At 36.1% G+C, this 18,048-nt stretch overlaps 2 pseudogenes across 2 annotated transcripts; both read left to right on the forward strand.

Moving 5' to 3' along the window:
- Positions 1-1,034: 1,034 nt before the first annotated feature.
- Positions 1,035-5,585, forward strand: LOC145035534 (uncharacterized; annotated as a pseudogene). The gene is made up of 3 exons (XR_013678347.1): positions 1,035-3,964; positions 4,153-4,480; positions 5,468-5,585. The product of XR_013678347.1 is annotated as an uncharacterized LOC145035534 (transcript).
- A 6,455-nt stretch (positions 5,586-12,040) lies between these two features.
- Positions 12,041-14,551, forward strand: LOC145036561 (LEAF RUST 10 DISEASE-RESISTANCE LOCUS RECEPTOR-LIKE PROTEIN KINASE-like 1.1; annotated as a pseudogene). The gene is made up of 3 exons (XR_013678471.1): positions 12,041-12,842; positions 12,978-13,010; positions 13,112-14,551. The product of XR_013678471.1 is annotated as an LEAF RUST 10 DISEASE-RESISTANCE LOCUS RECEPTOR-LIKE PROTEIN KINASE-like 1.1 (transcript).
- The last annotated feature ends 3,497 nt before the right edge of the window (positions 14,552-18,048 follow it).

The raw sequence follows: 18,048 nt of genomic DNA on the forward strand, positions 1-18,048 counted from the left end.
TTATCGCCGGTAATGGCTTTTTTCCTTGTAGTGGTTGTTTTTCACTTTTTATTTAATAACCTACATTTTTTAGTCAATGTTAGTAAGAGACATCGTTTAGATATTCATAATACAAAATGACATTATTATTCTAAGTCTTTTTTTTTTCCCTCACACGTTCAAAGATAATACAAAATGACATTATTATTCAAAGTCGTCTTTTTTCTCTCATAGGTTCAAGGAATGCACTCATTTTTAGATTTTTATAGAGGAGCCATTACCATTGACCCATTAACATAGTCATCCACTAAAAATCAAAGATAATACAAAATGACATTATTATTCAAAGTCGTCTTTTTTCTCTCATAGGTTCAAGGAATGCACTCATTTTTAGATTTTTATAGAGGAGCAATTACCATTGACCCATTAACATAGTCATCCACTAAAAATTATTGACTGCGAAATAAAACACACTCTACGTCCTTTTGTCCATGTTCAATCTTTTCTTCGCATACCAACATCGGCTATTAAATGATTGAAAGTTTTTTCCGGTCTGAAGTTTTCGATTGATGAAGTTAAATTCTATTTTTTTTTCTTAATTTAAACTAATCTTTGTATGTAGTTTGAAACAATAGTATAATTGACACCATTTTGATTTTGGAACCAACTATTCACAATTTAACATATAATTAATTTCATAGGTATATTTTCTTTACAAATTAATAAAATGTTTATTAGAACTATCTGAAAAACAAAAAATTAATGTAATAAATGGATTGAAATTATATTCGATTCTAACTACATGATTAACATATGATACCATTGCTTTTTTGCTAACTACCAATTTTTAATTTCTCTATTAACCTTCAGTGTTTTTTTTCCAAAATTTCTATGAGAAATACCATTCGAAGTAAAATACACTCCTTGTGGAAAATATGACAATCACTCCCAAATTTTCCTTTTTGAATAACGAAAAATGAAAAATAAAAGAAATGGTAGCTCAAGTATAAATCATGACACACAAACCATCATTTTTCAAAACACAACACAGAAAAGTAATTAAATAATGTCTTCAAACTTGTCACTCTTCTCTCTTGCACTACTAATCACTACTCTCTTCCTCAAACCAAATATTACTTATGGTTCTTTGGAGGAAGCCAATGCTCTTCTCAAATGGAAAGCAAGCCTTGAAATCCCAAACAACTCCTTGCTCTTTTCATGGCTTCCCCTCCCTATGAATTCCAGTGCATCTCTTCCATGCAATTCTTGGTTTGGAGTAGTTTGCAATGCTGATTGGAGGATTCGCAGGCTGAACCTTAGTTCATCTGGCATAAAAGGTACACTCCATCAATTTTCATTCTCTTTGCTACACGATCTTACGCATTTTGATCTCGGTTCGAACAACTTCTTTGGCCCCATCCCACCAGAAATCGGACTCCTGTCCAAACTTGTCCATCTTGATTTTTCAGAGAACAAATTTTCTGGAGTAATCCCACATGAAATAGGAAACCTGCACCAACTAACCATTTTGTACCTATACTCAAACAATATATCTGGCTCGATTCCTTCATCGTTGGGTAATGTGAAGTCTCTCAGTGAACTTTCCATGAGTTACAATAAACTTAGTGGTTCTATTCCTTTATCTCTAGCAAACCTGAGTAACCTACAGCTTCTATACTTAGGTGTGAATAATTTTTCTGGTCCCATTCCTACAGAACTTGGGAATTTGAAGTCTCTCACTGATCTTGAGGTGAGCGACAATCAATTTAATGGTTCCATTCCTTCATCATTGGGTGATTTGACATCTTTGAATGTCCTTTATTTGTACCACAATCAACTCTCTGGTCCCATTCCTATTGAACTTGGGAATTTGAAGTCTCTCACCGATCTTGCTGTAAGCCACAATCAACTTATTGGTTCTATTCCTTCATCATTGGGTAATTTGACATCTTTGAATGTCCTTTATTTGCACCACAATCAACTCTCTGGTCTCATTCCTATCGAACTTGGGAATTTGAAGTCTCTCAGTACTCTTGGTCTGAGTGAGAACCAACTTAGTGGTTCTATTCCTTCTTCAATGGGTGATTTGACATCTTTGAATGTCCTTTATTTGCACCACAATCAACTCTCTGGTCCCATTCCTATTGAACTTGGGAATTTGAAGTCTCTCATTGATTTTCAGGTGAGCTACAATCAACTTAGTAGTTGCATTCCTTCGTCATTGGGTAATTTGACATCTTTGAAAGTCCTTTATTTGCACTACAATAAACTCTCTGGTCCCATTCCTATTGAACTTGGGAATTTGAATTCTCTCACAAATCTTGCTGTGAGTGAGAATCAACTTAGCGGTTCCATTCCTTCATCACTAGGAAACCTCAGCAACATACAGTGGCTGACTCTCCTAGATAATAAATTATCTGGTCTCATTCCCAGTGAACTTGGGAATTTGAAGTCTCTTACTCATCTTGGGGTGAGCAACAATCAACTTAGTGGTTCTATTCCTTCATCATTTGGCGATTTGACATCTTTAAATGGCCTTTATATGCATTACAATCAACTTGCTGGTCCCATTCCTAGTGAGCTTGGGAAGTTGAAGTCTCTCAATGAACTTAAGGTGAACAACAATCAAATTAGTGGTTCCATTCCTCCGGATCTTGGAAATTCAACTCAACTACGAAGACTTGATCTGTCTTCGAATCATTTGGTTGGTGAGATCCCAAAGGAGTTTGGGAAAATGAGAAGCATGTTGGATTTTTCATTGGCTGGTAACCAACTTTCAGGAGTAATACCTCTAGAGCTTGGATTTTGTGAACTCCTTGAAGTACTCGATCTATCCAAAAATAGATTAAATGGGTCGATTCCAACAAGTATTTGTCAATGGTCACACATCCACTACTTGAATCTTAGTAATAACAAGCTCAGTGAAAAAATTCCACTCGAGATTGGTAAATTAGTTCATCTTACGGAACTTGATTTATCTCAAAATTTGCTCACAGAAGAGATACCATCTGAAGTTCAAACTTTGCAAAATTTGCAGAAATTAGATCTTTCCCACAATATGCTATCTGGTTCTATTCCTAATGATTTTACAAATTTGCCTCGCGGAATTGATATTAACCTGTCTTACAATGAGCTCAAAGGTCCAGTTCCCCCAAGCTCCAACTTTGTGAATTCATCTATACAAGGCAATCCAGGTTTGTGTGGAAATGTTACGGGACTGAAACTTTGTGCTAGTCAAATTCTGAAGAAAAAAAAAACCAACCATTTCATCATAGGCTCATCCTTGTAATTATACTCCCCTTTATAGGAGTAGTTTTACTTGGTTTATTCATGTATGGCCTCGTTGCTTATCGACAACAAAAGAATAAACCTCCACAGAAACCACTGGAAGAAGAAAATGGTGCTTATTTCTCCATTACAAGTTTTGATGGAAGAGTAGTGTATGATGAAATCTTGAAGGAAACAGGAGATTTCAATGAAGCATATTGTATTGGGACCGGAGGATATGGTATTGTTTACAAAGCCGAGCTACAACCTAACAATGTGGTAGCTGTCAAGAAGCTTCACTCATCTTATGGGAATGTTGATCATAATGCATTTCTTAATGAGGTACGAGCATTAACGAACATAAGGCATCGAAACATAGTGAAACTCTATGGATATTGCTCACATGCCCGCCACTCATTTTTGATTTATGAATACCTTGAAAAGGGAAGCCTTGGATCAATCTTAAGAATTGATAACTTAGCAAAAGATTTGAGTTGGTTGAAAAGAGTTAGTATTGTGAAGGCTGTTGCTAATGGGTTGGCTTATATGCATCATGACTGCTCACCTCCTATAATTCATAGAGACATATCCATAGCCAACATCCTTCTTGATTCTGATTATGAGGCCCATATTTCTGATTTTGGCACGTCCAAGCTTTTAAAGCTTGACTCATCTAACTGGACTGAAATTGCAGGCACCTATGGCTATATCGCACCAGGTAACATAATTCTTAAAGTTTCATGATATATATATATATATATATATATATATATATGTGTGTGTGTGTGGGGGGGGGGGGTGGGTGTGTCTGTGTGTGTGTGTCGATGTTGGAATCTTGTGGGGTTGATATAGGGTATTTTACTATTATTATTATTATTATTTTATATTATGTTTCTTTGGATGTAGAACTTGCTTATACGATGGTGGGAAATGAGAAATGCGATGTGTATAGCTTTGGAGTTGTTGCACTAGAAGTGGTCATTGGAAAGCATCCTGGAGAACTGATAACATCTTTACCTATATTGTCTGCTGATTATCTGGTGCCAGCAAATGTGGGAGATAGTCGGATACCTCCTCCCTCCTCACAAGTTGAGAAACAAATTAAGTTGGTTTTGAGTCTCTCAAGAGCATGTTTGAGCTCCAACCCACATGAAAGGCCAACGATGCGTCAAGTATCAAATCTATTAATGAAGGATCTGCTTTGAATTGACATCTGTGGCCTGATCGATATAGTGTACTTTCAATGTTGTTTAAATCATGCAAAACAAGTTGATTTTCAGTAAAGCTAACCAAGTTGATTTTGTCTGACTTTTTGATTTCTTCCTGGTCGTTCTCTTCTCTCACTTGTTTCTCCATCTTCTTCCAACTCTTGTTCTTGTTTCACTTTCACATGTTGCAATCGCTTCTTCCGATAGTGTTTTTCTTTCACTCTTTATTTTGAACTGAATTACATATGGATATTATATGTTTCTTCAGTTTCAAAGTTGGTTCAATAAGGTAATGATTATTGTTCTTTTCCACAGGCTTGCTCTTTATAGATGTTGTAGAAACTAAATCAAATCCTAAAATGTAACAACACAACCAATAAACCATTAACAGAGTTGATAAGGAAAAAAAAAAAATTAAGTAAATTTTTTTGGTTTGAACAAGTTAATGAAACGAGAAATCAATGAAACTTGAAGCTGAAAGTTGAAACTTGAAAGCAATGTGAAAATTGAAATTCAAATCATCATCTATTCATCAAGTAATTGTTTGGACAATAATCAATAAGCAATTACAAGTTAAAGAATCATACAACCAAAATTAATATAGAAACATCAAACATATTGCTCAAAAGCATGAATCAAAATCCAGGTATCTCAATTTCCAAGCTGATTGTTGAAGACAGTCTAAAGGTGAGAAAAACAAACATATGTTCAAAGAAATTAGATCCTAATCTAAGTGATCCTAACAGATTAAATACTATAAAAAACCAACTAACAAGACAACCATATAAATTATAAAGACTTAATAAAATGAAGTAAGAAAGGCGAAACCAAAGGATACCCAACCAAATTTCACAAAACATAATCCCAAAAACAAAACCGGCAGTTCTTATACTTGTCTCAATCGACATTTATATATTATTATACATTATATACAATTGTTGTTGTTTTGGCTTAATTTGAGGTTTGATCCACGTAGATTTTAATTTAGCAATTTAAATTTTTGGTTCTTATAGTTTTCAATTTAGACGCTCGGGTGTGGGCAACGCGGCTACCGCGTTATCTGACGTGGCATACGCCCTTAACGGCGCCATGGCACGGAACACTGCCCAGGGTCGTGTTAAGGCGCGTTAAGCCATGAGATGTTACCACGATAACGAGCCATGACGTGTATAATTCGAACGTTTATTTTTTAGCCGTTAAAAACGGTAATAATACCGTTGCATACGGTATAATTAATAAAAAAAAATTTACTTCTTCAATTTACTTTATATATATCAACAAATATATATATATATATATATATATATATATATATATATATATATATATATATATATATATATATATCATTTTACCTCTCTATCTCTATTTATCTATATCCATCTCTATTTCATTCAAAAAAAAAAATACCCTCTATGGATCAAAACCCGAATACCTCTCCTCGGAAGACAAACACATCCACTCCATTGGGTTTTGCGGGATACGAGGGATACATCAACCTTCTAAACTCCCAAAACTCACCACAAATTCCATATTCCGGCAATTTTTTCAATACCACCTCACCCCCAATACAATTTCCTACCTCGCCATTTATGCAACAAAGTGCAAACATTCAACAAAAACTTTTTACCACATTCAGTCCTATGCGCCAAACAGTCACACAACCCACACCCACACAAGAACCCGTTGTCGAGACGCAAGCTGGTGGTAGTCTGAGAGCATCGGGAAAAAAGGAAGACCAAAACAGAAAGAGAAAGAGGTCGTTGTCGGGACGGACGACACGGAAGCACCTCCAACATGGTGGGCACCGGAGGAAGAGCATGCGTTGGCGACGGCTTGGTGCGGTACTTCAAAACAACCAACTATGGGGAACGATATGAAGAAAGTTGCTTTTTGGGATGCCGTTATCGTCAAATTCCGCACAATTTTGAACAAGGATGACACGTATCGCAATAATGATATGCTTAGTGGCAAATGGACTCAAATTAGCCGGAAGTGCACCAAATTCAATTCCATATATAACAAACTTTCTTCGCAAAGTCAAAGTGGTGCCAATGATTTCAATGTGTTTAGAGCCGCGATGGGGCACGTATTTGAGTATGAAAAAGTATAGGAGTTAGTGAGGAAAGATCCAAAATGGATGAAAACACCATCATCGGAACAACAATCCAAAAGGTCTTGTGGTTCGGGTTCGGTTGACGTTTCCGACGGACACACGAACATCGACCTCAACGCGGACACCAATGAGATCCCGGACGAGTATGACGACATCGAGGAAATCTCTCCGCTACGACGACCTATGGGGCGTGACAAAACGAAATGCGCTCAACGACATGCGGAGAAGAATGAAAGTCGGCTTCGAGAGCACGAGGAAATGAAAAAAAAAAAAAAAAATCGACGCCCACACGGAAATCACAAATAAAAGATACGAATTGCAACGGGAGCATTTGGATTTCCTTCGTCAAGAAGCCTAAGAAGATTGCATATCGAAGCATTTGAGAATTCTTATGACAAATGAATAAAATTTACCACCAAGACGAGCTGAAGTGATATGGAGTATGAAGGCACAGATAGAGAAAAAAATACTTGGGCGAAGAATAGTTTGTCGGTTTTTTTTTTAATTATTATGACTATCGTGTGTTTTTTTCAATGTTTTTTTTTTTGGTATGTAATGTTTTTTTTTAAGTTTGTATGGTATTTTTAATTTTCTAGTTAATGAAATTATGTTTTATTAATTTATATGTTTTTTATAAATATATGATATATATTAAAAAAATAAAACGAATTAGAAATATATGAAGTGAATAAAAAAATAAAACAAATTAGAATAATAGAAATTAAAAACATCAAAAAAAAAATAGAAATAGTATGTGTTATCCCATGTTATTTGGTGTTGCCCATTTTCACCCTTGGTGTTATAATACCAAATTGTGACTAGGATGATGAGGTGGACAATTTGGGTATGATAACATGTAATAATATGTTACCCACACCTATTAGTCTTAAACAATTAGATGATTGACCCTTATAGTTTTTAATTACATAAGGAAATATATTAGTTACAGTTTTGGTCACTATAGTTTGTAATTTAGGAAATTAGAGCTTGAACATTAACAGATGTTTCTCTTTAGTTTTTAATTTAGGAAATCACACTTTTTGTCCAGTTTTCTTATTTTAGTTATTATTATATAACTGTTTATTAATTGTTTTAATAATTTAACAAATAGGGCATTTTTCCGTCTTTATTTTTTTTTAATTATTTTGCTTATGTGTATCTCAAATATATAAATTATGCAAGTAATTTTACATACCACTCGTTCTTGAACATTCAACAGGTGTTTCCTCTGTAACTTTTGTATGAATTTGATGTCTTCTTGATTTGGTCTTTTAAAGAAGAGCAAGATGTTAAAGATCATCACTAGCCCAATAAAACAAATATTATTTAGAAGACTTTAGCTTGTTCTAGAATGCTCTAGAAGATTCTAGAACATTATGGAAGACTATGGAAGACTCTGGAATATACCGGAAGAGTCTAGAATACTCTAGAATGACATGGAAGACCCTGGAAGGATATGGATCATTCTAGAAGACACTGGAGCAACCTAGACCTCTCCAGAACATGGTAGAATATTCTAGAAACATATGGAAGCATATAGAGTATGTTAGATAGTTCTAGAGTTATCTAGTATGTAGTAAGTGTATACTAGTATCTAGAACCTTCCTAAGAGGCCTATAAATAGGTATGGAGCTCATTTGCTCCAAACCATCCAAGAAAGCCTCAAAGAAAGCAAAGTGTGTAGTAGTCTCACAAAGTGTAAGTTCTCCTTAAGTGTCTTAATAAAAGTCTTGTTGTTTCCCATATAAAAGAGTCGTGTTCAACAATCTGGTATCAGAGCAAGGTTTCTTGATAGTGAGAATGAGTGATTCTCGTTGTATCGTGAGTAGTTTGTGACTCTGCAAGTTTAGTATCAAAACTAACTTGTTTGGTATTACCGAGGTACTGCCAACACGATGGGTGATCTCCAAGTCATCGGAGGAATCAAGAAACTCAACAACAACAACTACAAAACGTGGGAAACATGTATGAAGTCCTACTTACAAGGACAAGATCTATGGGAGGTCGTTGGTGGAAGCGAAACTACGCCACCAGAGGAAGACGTTAATGGTGCTTTACGCAAATGGAAAATCAAAGCAGGCAAAGCAATGTTTGCCTTGAAGACCACAATTGAAGAAGAGATGTAGTGTTCGATGAAGCATCTTCATGGTGGTCCTCAGAGAAGAAAGTACTACCAGACTCAGAAAATATTGAAGAAGTTTTAAAACAAAAGATGGGGGAGCAAACTGCACATATTTGGTCAAGTGTTGATACACCTGAAGATCCGAGCGACACTGATGTCATTGAGCAAGAAGTAACTCAAACAAGTGATGTCGGTGAAAGGGAGCCGCCGCCTCCACAACTTCGAAGGACGGAAAGAATCCGAAAGCCTAATCCCAAGTATGCTAATGCGGCCATTTTAGAAGATGGTGTTAAAGAGCCGGAGACATATGAAGAAGCAGTTAAGAATAAAGCTTGGCAGAAGGCAATGGAAGAAGAAGTTACAGCCTTAAAGCAGAATCAAACGTGGGAACTGGTACCAAGACCAAGAGATATAAAATCGATTTCCTGCAAGTGGGTTTATAAAATAAAGCGTCGCCCAGATGGATCAATTGAGAGATACAAGGCTCGTCTGGTGGCTCGAGGGTTCTCACAACAATATGGATTGGACTATGATGAAACATTTAGTCCAGTGGCGAAGATAACTACTGTACGGGTGTTGTTAGCTCTTGCAGCTAGTAAAGACTGGAAATTATGGCAGATGGATGTGAAGAATGCTTTCTTGCATGGAGAATTAGATCGGGAGATCTACATGAACCAACCAAAGGGATTTGAGGATGAAGTTAATCCCAATCATGTGTGCAAGTTAAGAAAAGCTCTTTACGGATTGAAGCAGGCACCAAGAGCCTGGTATGGTAAGATTGCTGAATTTCTTACCCGAAGTGATTATTTAGTTGCACATGCAGACTCAAGCCTATTCATCAAAGAAAAAGAAGGGAAGTTGGCAATTGTGTTGGTTTATGTGGATGACTTGATCATCACCGGGGATGACGAAAGAGAAATCCATCAAACAAGAGAAAATCTATCGGTACGATTCCAAATGAAAGAGCTGGGGGAGCTTAAACACTTCTTGGGGTTAGAAGTTGATCGTACAAAAGAAGGGTTGTTTCTCTGCCAACAAAAGTATACAAGAGATATACTTCAAAAGTTTGGCATGTTGGAGTGTAAGCCAATATCAACACCAATAGAGCCAAATGCCAAGATATGTGCTCATGAAGGAAAAGAGTTGGACGATGGAACGATGTATCGACAACTAGTAGGTAGTCTTATCTACCTAACTTTATCTCGGCCTGACATTGCTTATGCAGTTGGAGTTATGAGTCGATACATGCAAAGTCCGAAGAAACCTCATTTGGATGCTGCCCGACAGATCTTGAGATATGTCAAAGGTACGATTGACTATGGTCTCTTGTATAAAAGAGGAGAAGACTGCAAGTTGGTTGGATATTGTGATGCTGACTATGCAGGAGACCATGATACCCGAAGATCAACCACTGGGTATGTGTTCAAGCTTGGGTCGGGACCAATATCATGGTGTAGTAAAAGACAACCAACAGTATCATTGTCAACCACGGAAGCGGAGTACAAAGCAACGGCCGTAGTAGCTCAAGAAAGTACATGGTTGGTACTCCTAATGGAGGACTTACATCAAAAAGTTGACTATGCAGTACCACTTCACTGTGACAACCAATCTGCAATTCGGCTGGCAGAAAATCCAGTATTTCATGCTAGAACAAAGCATGTGGAAGTGCATTATCACTTTATCAGAGAGAAAGTCTTGATGGAAGAAATTGAGATGCGGCAGATCAAGACCGATAATCAAATAGCAGACTTGTTCACCAAAGGGCTGAGTACTGGAAAATGTGAAGGTTTTCGTTGTCAGCTTAACATGGTACGAAGAATGAGGGCTAGTGTTGAGGGGGAGTGTTAAAGATCATCACTAGCCCAATAAAACAAATATTATTTAGAAGACTTTAGCTTGTTCTAGAATGCTCTAGAAGATTCTAGAACATTATGGAAGACTATGGAAGACTCTGGAATATACCGGAAGAGTCTAGAATACTCTAGAACGACATGGAAGACCCTGGAAGGATATGGATCATTCTAGAAGATACTGGAGCAACCTAGACCTCTCCAGAACATGGTAGAATATTCTAGAAACATATGGAAGCATATAGAGTATGTTAGATAGTTCTAGAGTTATCTAGTATGTAGTAAGTGTATACTAGTATCTAGAACCTTCCTAAGAGGCCTATAAATAGGTATGGAGCTCATTTGCTCCAAACCATCCAAGAAAGCCTCAAAGAAAGCAAAGTGTGTAGTAGTCTCACAAAGTGTAAGTTCTCCTTAAGTGTCTTAATAAAAGTCTTGTTGTTTCCCATATAAAAGAGTCGTGTTCAACACAAGAAAGATAATTGGCTAATTGCTAAATGAAGTAAGGACCACGGAGAGTCAACTAGTCAATGAGTCAAGGAGTAAATCAATCAATTGATGGTTTTTCTTGATCCGTAAAGGAAAAATTCATCAAAATAAATTTCCAAGTCAACTGTTGGGTTTCCAACATGGTCAAATAGCTAATTATATTTATATTTTAATTCTGCAAAAACAAAATTAATGTGATAGCTTAAGTTACTTTGATAATTAAGTTTCTTCAAGTGGTTGTTTCCATCACCCGTCAAAATGTTTCCAAACACTCTCATACCATTTTCACCATTCCACAGTAAATTGAACGGATTTGTCATGGAGATAGCACTATATACTGAAATACAATTCCATATAATAAAATGTAAAGATCAACGAATTTGAATCTCTCGATGATCAAAAGTGTGATGCTCTTATTCTTTTCACAAGTTTAATAAATCCAAGTATCACCATCTTCAAGTTCCGATTACCCACCCAAACACAACTGTATATGCACTAGCTATAAAAGTGATTTAAATCATGAAATACATTTTAGAGTATTCAACTTTACCTATTGGTCTAAGACTTGTCCTAAGGTCAACTTCATGATCAAATACTTCTATCAGTGAAAAAGTACATACTCATCAATCATATATGCATACTATTATTATGTCTAAATTTATCTTCAAGAATGATGTGATATTGGAAATTTAAGAAAATGGTGTCTAAAGGTTAAAGATGTCTTATTCATGACTTTGGATTATGGGGAGTTGAGGCGTATCTGATGGGCATAAGATGGGGCCCACATGAAACTTTCCATGTGATGTTTTGGCGTTTGAGAGGGGTTATAAGGGTGTGTAGAAGAATCCATGACTCAAAAAGTCTTGATGTTCTTTATCAAGAAGGAGAAAATTAGAAAAGCAACAGAATTTCTATGCTTTTGGCGTACACGTCGGGGTAAATTGAGGTTTTTAAATGTGGAAGCTTGTTAAATACTAGTCACATATATAAGACCTCATTAGCCCAACTGTCCCTAACACTTCCTCTAGAGAACACATAGATCGAGGTAGAAGATATAATGCCCACTAAAATGACTCTCTTCTTCTTCTTTTCCTTTGTTCTTCTCTCTTGTCTACCTTTTCTTCACTCTGCTACAAACCACAACACTTCTACAAGTATCTGCCCAGAAAGTTTCAGTTGTCCAAATTTGGCCCCATTTAAGTACCCTTTCTATAATGCCACTGACGGGCAATGCGGGTTGATCCAGGTGAACTGTAATTTTCATGGTGGGAGAATTCAACTTGGTGAACACTCATATGAGATTCGTGGCAGGTTAGGGTTTGATTCTATTGTCTTGATCCATAACACAACATTTGAAAGACTTGTGAATGAAAAAGATTGTAAGGCGCTTATGGATAATTTCACTTCTCCAAATCCTCTTCTCTATTCCGTTTCAATCCAACCCTTCATCACTCTCTACAAATGCAAAAAAGATCGGAATGATTCTGCAGAAATGGAACGTTATTTTGACGAATCAAATTACAATAGATACAAAATATGCAACCATCACAATTTCTACTATAAGCATTCCATCAGCGACACAACAGTTCTAAGTGGTCTCCCACCTACATGTCAAGTAATACAGCTACCCGCAAATGTGCAATCGCCAGATCTTGGGCGTCAAGTACCTGACAACAGAAACATATTTTCTACTCTAAGTTCAGTGTTCTCTATTTCATTTAACTTGACAACTCCCTGCAATGAGTGTCACAAGGAAAAAGGCCACTGTCATGCTCCCAATGGACAGTTTCAGTGTTTAGACGCTAAAAAAGGTATTGGCGCCTTCTTTGTTCTTTTTTCCTTTTGTCCACCAGAATTGATATGTTTAAACATATTTTGTCAGTTAAATTGTTTTAATGTCATACAACATGTAAACTTATCTATTCTTGTTTGGTTGCATGCTGCAGAAAAACTACCCAGAAAATTGATACTGATCCTAGGTAAGATACCTCTTTGATCGAATTCATTATTACCAAATATATAAATCAACACATATACGTATAGGAGTTTGTAGCTTAAATGTTGCATTTTCTTCACGTAGTTCTCGCTGGATCCACCTTCATTCTTATGATCTTTCTCGTCATGTTCATAATCTGTCATACGTACAAGATCAACCTGTTTTCCTATTTCTCATCAAAGAAAAAAACACCAATCAGTGAAGATGCGAGTCACTTTGTCGTTGGCGTCTCTGTTTTCTCCTACACAGAGCTTGAAGATGCCACCAGAAATTTTGACCTTTCTCAGGAACTAGGGATTGGAGGTTTTGGAGCTGTTTACTATGGTAAACTCCAAGATGGGAGAGAAGTTGCAGTGAAGAGACTTTACGAGCACAACTACAAACGAGTCCAACATTTCATGAATGAGATTAAAATCCTCACCAGATTACGTCACCCCAACCTTGTGGTGCTCTATGGTTGCACCTCTCGACAAAGCCATGAGCTTCTCCTTGTGTATGAATACATCTCCAATGGCACACTTGCTGATCACCTCCATGGCGAATTAGCAAATCCAAGCTTGCTGACATGGCCAGTACGCATGAACATCGCCATTGAAACTGCCAGAGCATTAGTGTACCTTCATGCCTCTGAAATCATACATCGAGATGTGAAGACGAGTAATATTCTTCTTGATCACAATTTCAGTGCCAAGGTAGCAGATTTTGGGCTCTCAAGGCTCTTACCGAATGATGTCACTAACATTTCTACAGCTCCTCAAGGAACCCCAGGATACGTGGATCCCCAATATCACAATCGTTACCAGTTAACAGATAAGAGTGATGTTTACAGCTTTGGAGTGGTCTTGATTGAACTGATATCATCGATGGTGGCTGTTGATTTAAATAGGTCACAAGACGAGATTAGTTTGGCTAATCTGGCTTTAAACAGGATCCAAATAGGTGCCTTAGATCAACTTATCGACCCTGTACTTCTAGGATCCGATCCGGATGCTGAAATCATGAGAACGATCACATCAGTAGCAGAGTTGGCTTTCCGGTGTTTACAGTATTATTCAGAAATGAGGCCTACAATGAATGAGGTGTTGGATGTGTTGGAGGATATTCAATCCCTTGGGAGAATAGACGATGATGACAGCAAACCGCTACCTCCGTCTGAAACCAGTGATACAGCGGTTTTGTTGAAAGACTTCCCGCCTTCGCCGGTCTCCGTCGCCGGTGAATGGCTTAGCGATTGCACTGGGTCGACTACAATAAGCACCAGATAGATTGCCAATGAAGAATCGATCAGAACATATGTAAATAACATTACGATCCGTCAATCGTCATTAATGTATCACAGGGATCAGCAATTTTAACGATTGCACTGCCATTTCCAATTTTTCTCTGTCAAAAGTTTCCGGTCTATGTATTTATTAAGGGGTTTTTTGTTGGGATTGTGTATTTACTCTACATTACGAACCTTCATTCGTATAAATTGTCAAAATCATGAGTACATAAATACTAGTTTTGTCACAAGATATAAATTGTCATGTTATATAAATATAAATACTATTATAATAAACAAGAGGCTGCACTAGTCGGTAAAACCTTTGTCTGCTGCTGTTAAAATGGCCAACAAATTTTACCATCAAAGGGTAACTGCAATAATCTAAATGAATAGACAGGTCATGGAGTTCCAATGTAATACTTTTGTCATCAATCTTTAAACATCCAAGACCTTTGATCTACTAGCTTAGCAGGTTAATCTCACCCTTTCAAAGATGGATGGCAAAAGTATACTTTCTCTCAACCAGGGTTTATATAGTCTTGACATTCGTTAAAGTACTTCCTCTATCTCACTTTTGCATATATCAATGTCTTCTTGATTTGGTGTTTAAAAAAAAACACAAGAATGATAATTGATAAATGGAGCAAGGACCATGGAGACTCAATGAGTCAAGTCTTGATAGTTTGTCTTGAGTGATAAAGAAGAATTTAAGCAAGGATTTCAGTCAACATGTTTAGAAGTCCTGGTTTTCATAGAAATTCCATATGGTAGATTTGTTAATATTTTGATGCTGCAAATACACAAATCATGTGAAAGCTCATGTCACAAAGAAGCAGATTTAATTTAGCAGTTGATCCAAGGCTCATTGCTAAATCTATGTCTATACTTTTGGTAAGTAGATGAAAAAGTATATACTCATATCCAAATTCCTACATATACACACCGCTGTTATGTAGATACTAATTTTATATATCTAGAATGATGTGATTGGAAATTTTCTCTATTCATAATTTTTACTTATGGTGAATTGAGTAATAGATGGGCTTAAAATGAGAACCACATGAGTCTTTTGAAGTGAAGTTTTAACATTGGAAATGGGTTGAGATAAGGAGAAAAATTACAAAAATTGAAAGAATTTATAGTAGAAAGACTTAGTCTTGATGGTGTTAGTCAATAAGGAGAAAATTACAAAATTGACAGAATTTATATGCTTTTGGCACACGTTGGGGCTAGTTGAGTCTCTGAGTGAATAAAACATCATTTAGTTTTCCAAACTGTTCCAAAGACTTAAGAGAAGACATAGTCACATAGAGGTCGAAGATGTATATGTGTATGCACATTCATCATTCATGTATATAATTAATGGAGTCTCAAGAACACATATGAGCAATATGAAATGAATCTCCTCTTCTTTTCTGCACTTGTTCTTCTCTCCTACCTACCTTTCTTTCACTCTGCTACAGATCACAACACCATCTTTTGTTGTTTGGTTGATGTAGAAACACAGGATGCACACACAAAATCGATACCCTGGGCATCCTAGGTAACATACCAATTTGATCGAATATGTTATTACTAAATATATAAATGCATAGACACACATACATGTAGGAATTTATACCCTAAAACTTGTTGCATTATCTTGCTCTAGTTCTTGCTTGATTTACCTTCATTATCATGTGCTTTCTTGTCAACTTCATAATCCGGCATAGGTACAAGAGAAACTCTTTTTCATATTTCTTGTTAGAATCAGCTTCTAACTTATTACATTAAGTTAAATAGGTTTGCCTTGATTTGATGACGAAACTAGTGAAGGGAGAAAGTGAGATCACTTATATGTGAACAAAGATATATTACATAAAAAGAACAGAAACTATTTATACTTAGGCTAATCGCATAACCAGATCCTAAAGTATGCTATAATAACTCTAAATACCACCTACCTTCGAACTAATGCAATTATGCGACGTCCGATACTCTTTATATAAAATATACATCCTTATCTTATAATCTAGGCACACATTTGTAAATAATCAACTCAATTACTATTTGAAAGTGTACTGCAAATACAGACTTGGATGGATGTTCACAATTGGGAAATAACACTACATATTAATATTATATGTTCATTATCAGGGATACATAAATTAGTTGGATGCCTAAATTTAAGAGAAGAGTGTTGATTTTTCAACCACACTAGCAATGAGTTTATATGGTTAAAGAACTTCCTATTAGAGTTGGACATGAAATAGGAAGACTGTATTTATCATTGAGACAATCAAGGTTTAATCCATCTCGTAAAGAATATAGTGTTTCATAGAATGAGTAAACAAAGAATCCATCATGATACGTTTACCAAGATAGTGGCAATAGAGAAGTTGAAGTTATGCTCAACTTCAACCGGCCTTCTAGATGGTTGACCAGGGCCGACCCAAGGGTTGGGCGAGGTGGGCCACAACCCAGGGCAACATACCTCTCATTTGGGCCAAGAACGTGATCCATAAAAATAGTTCAGCAGCCGGTAAGGAAAGGGCGAAGCGCAAGGGTGCGATTTAAAGACTGGAAGTGAAACTAGCGATAGATGCAATTTTTGATCAGTTAAAAAAACCGCACGCCTTACTGATTATTGAAGAAGGCGGGGGTGACTGGTATTCAGGAGAACTACGAGACGACCTTTGAGATGCTTTTGATTTATATGGTCGTCTGATTCTTTCTTTCTGTATCCTGATTTTTTTTCTTAGTTTCTTTAATACAAAAGGCAACTGGCTTCATTGAACTCATGGGAACTCGGAATAAATTGTTTTCCAACCTACTATGAAGGATGTAAAAGGGATACCGGACGTAAACATCAAAACCGACCTCCCAAACTTTCCATAAACCTGAAAAGCTGTTGATGGAAGCTTTCTAATATAGTGATATGCTCATATATAGATAACTAGATTGGTTTGTAGAGATAAATCGGAAATCGCCTTAAATCTATGTTTTGAAACCTTTGGTAGTCTTTGATTGTTGAGGTAATTTTTTATTTGATATCCAATTGTTTATTTACGTATTTAATATTTTTTATGATATTTCTTAGATGTTATTGTGATTAGTTCTTGTTTATTAGTTTGTTAAGTTTATGATTTTTTCTATTTGATTTTTCATCCACAGTTCAATTTGTGAATTTGCATATTGGTTTTGACTCTTTTATGATCTTTATTATTTAATTGTTTACATGTTATTAATATTATAAATTCATATTGGTTTTGATTTTGATCATATAATTCTTGATTTGAATTGCATTATTATGCTTCATAAGTAATAAGTATTTGGCAAAGGAGTTAATAATGAAAATTAGTTTTCATTGTCTTGAGTTGGTACTACCTCGTACTTATATTGTATTGAATTGGTTTTGCATGCTATGTGTTTTTCAATACAAATTTTTGATTGATTTTAATTTTTTGGACATCATAATAATCATTAAAACTCTGTTTTGAATCGCTTGATTTATTGAAAATATAAGTCACCAAAAAGTCAAAATTTATAAGTTCATATACGAGTAATATTCTTCTTGAACACAATTTCAGTGCCAAGGTAATAGATTTTGGGCTCTCAAGGCTTTTACCCGATGATGTCACTGACCTTTTAACTCCTCAAGAAACCCTAAGATATGTGGCTCCCTAATATTACAATCGTTACCAGTTAACAGATAAGAGTGATGTTTACAACTTTAGCGTGGCCTTGATTGAACTTGTAACATCCCGATGTCCAC

Source organism: Lactuca saligna, chromosome 3 (genome assembly GCF_052625555.1).
Source record: "Lactuca saligna cultivar CGN05327 chromosome 3, ASM5262555v1, whole genome shotgun sequence".
In the NCBI taxonomy this organism is placed as follows: Eukaryota; Viridiplantae; Streptophyta; class Magnoliopsida; order Asterales; family Asteraceae; genus Lactuca; species Lactuca saligna.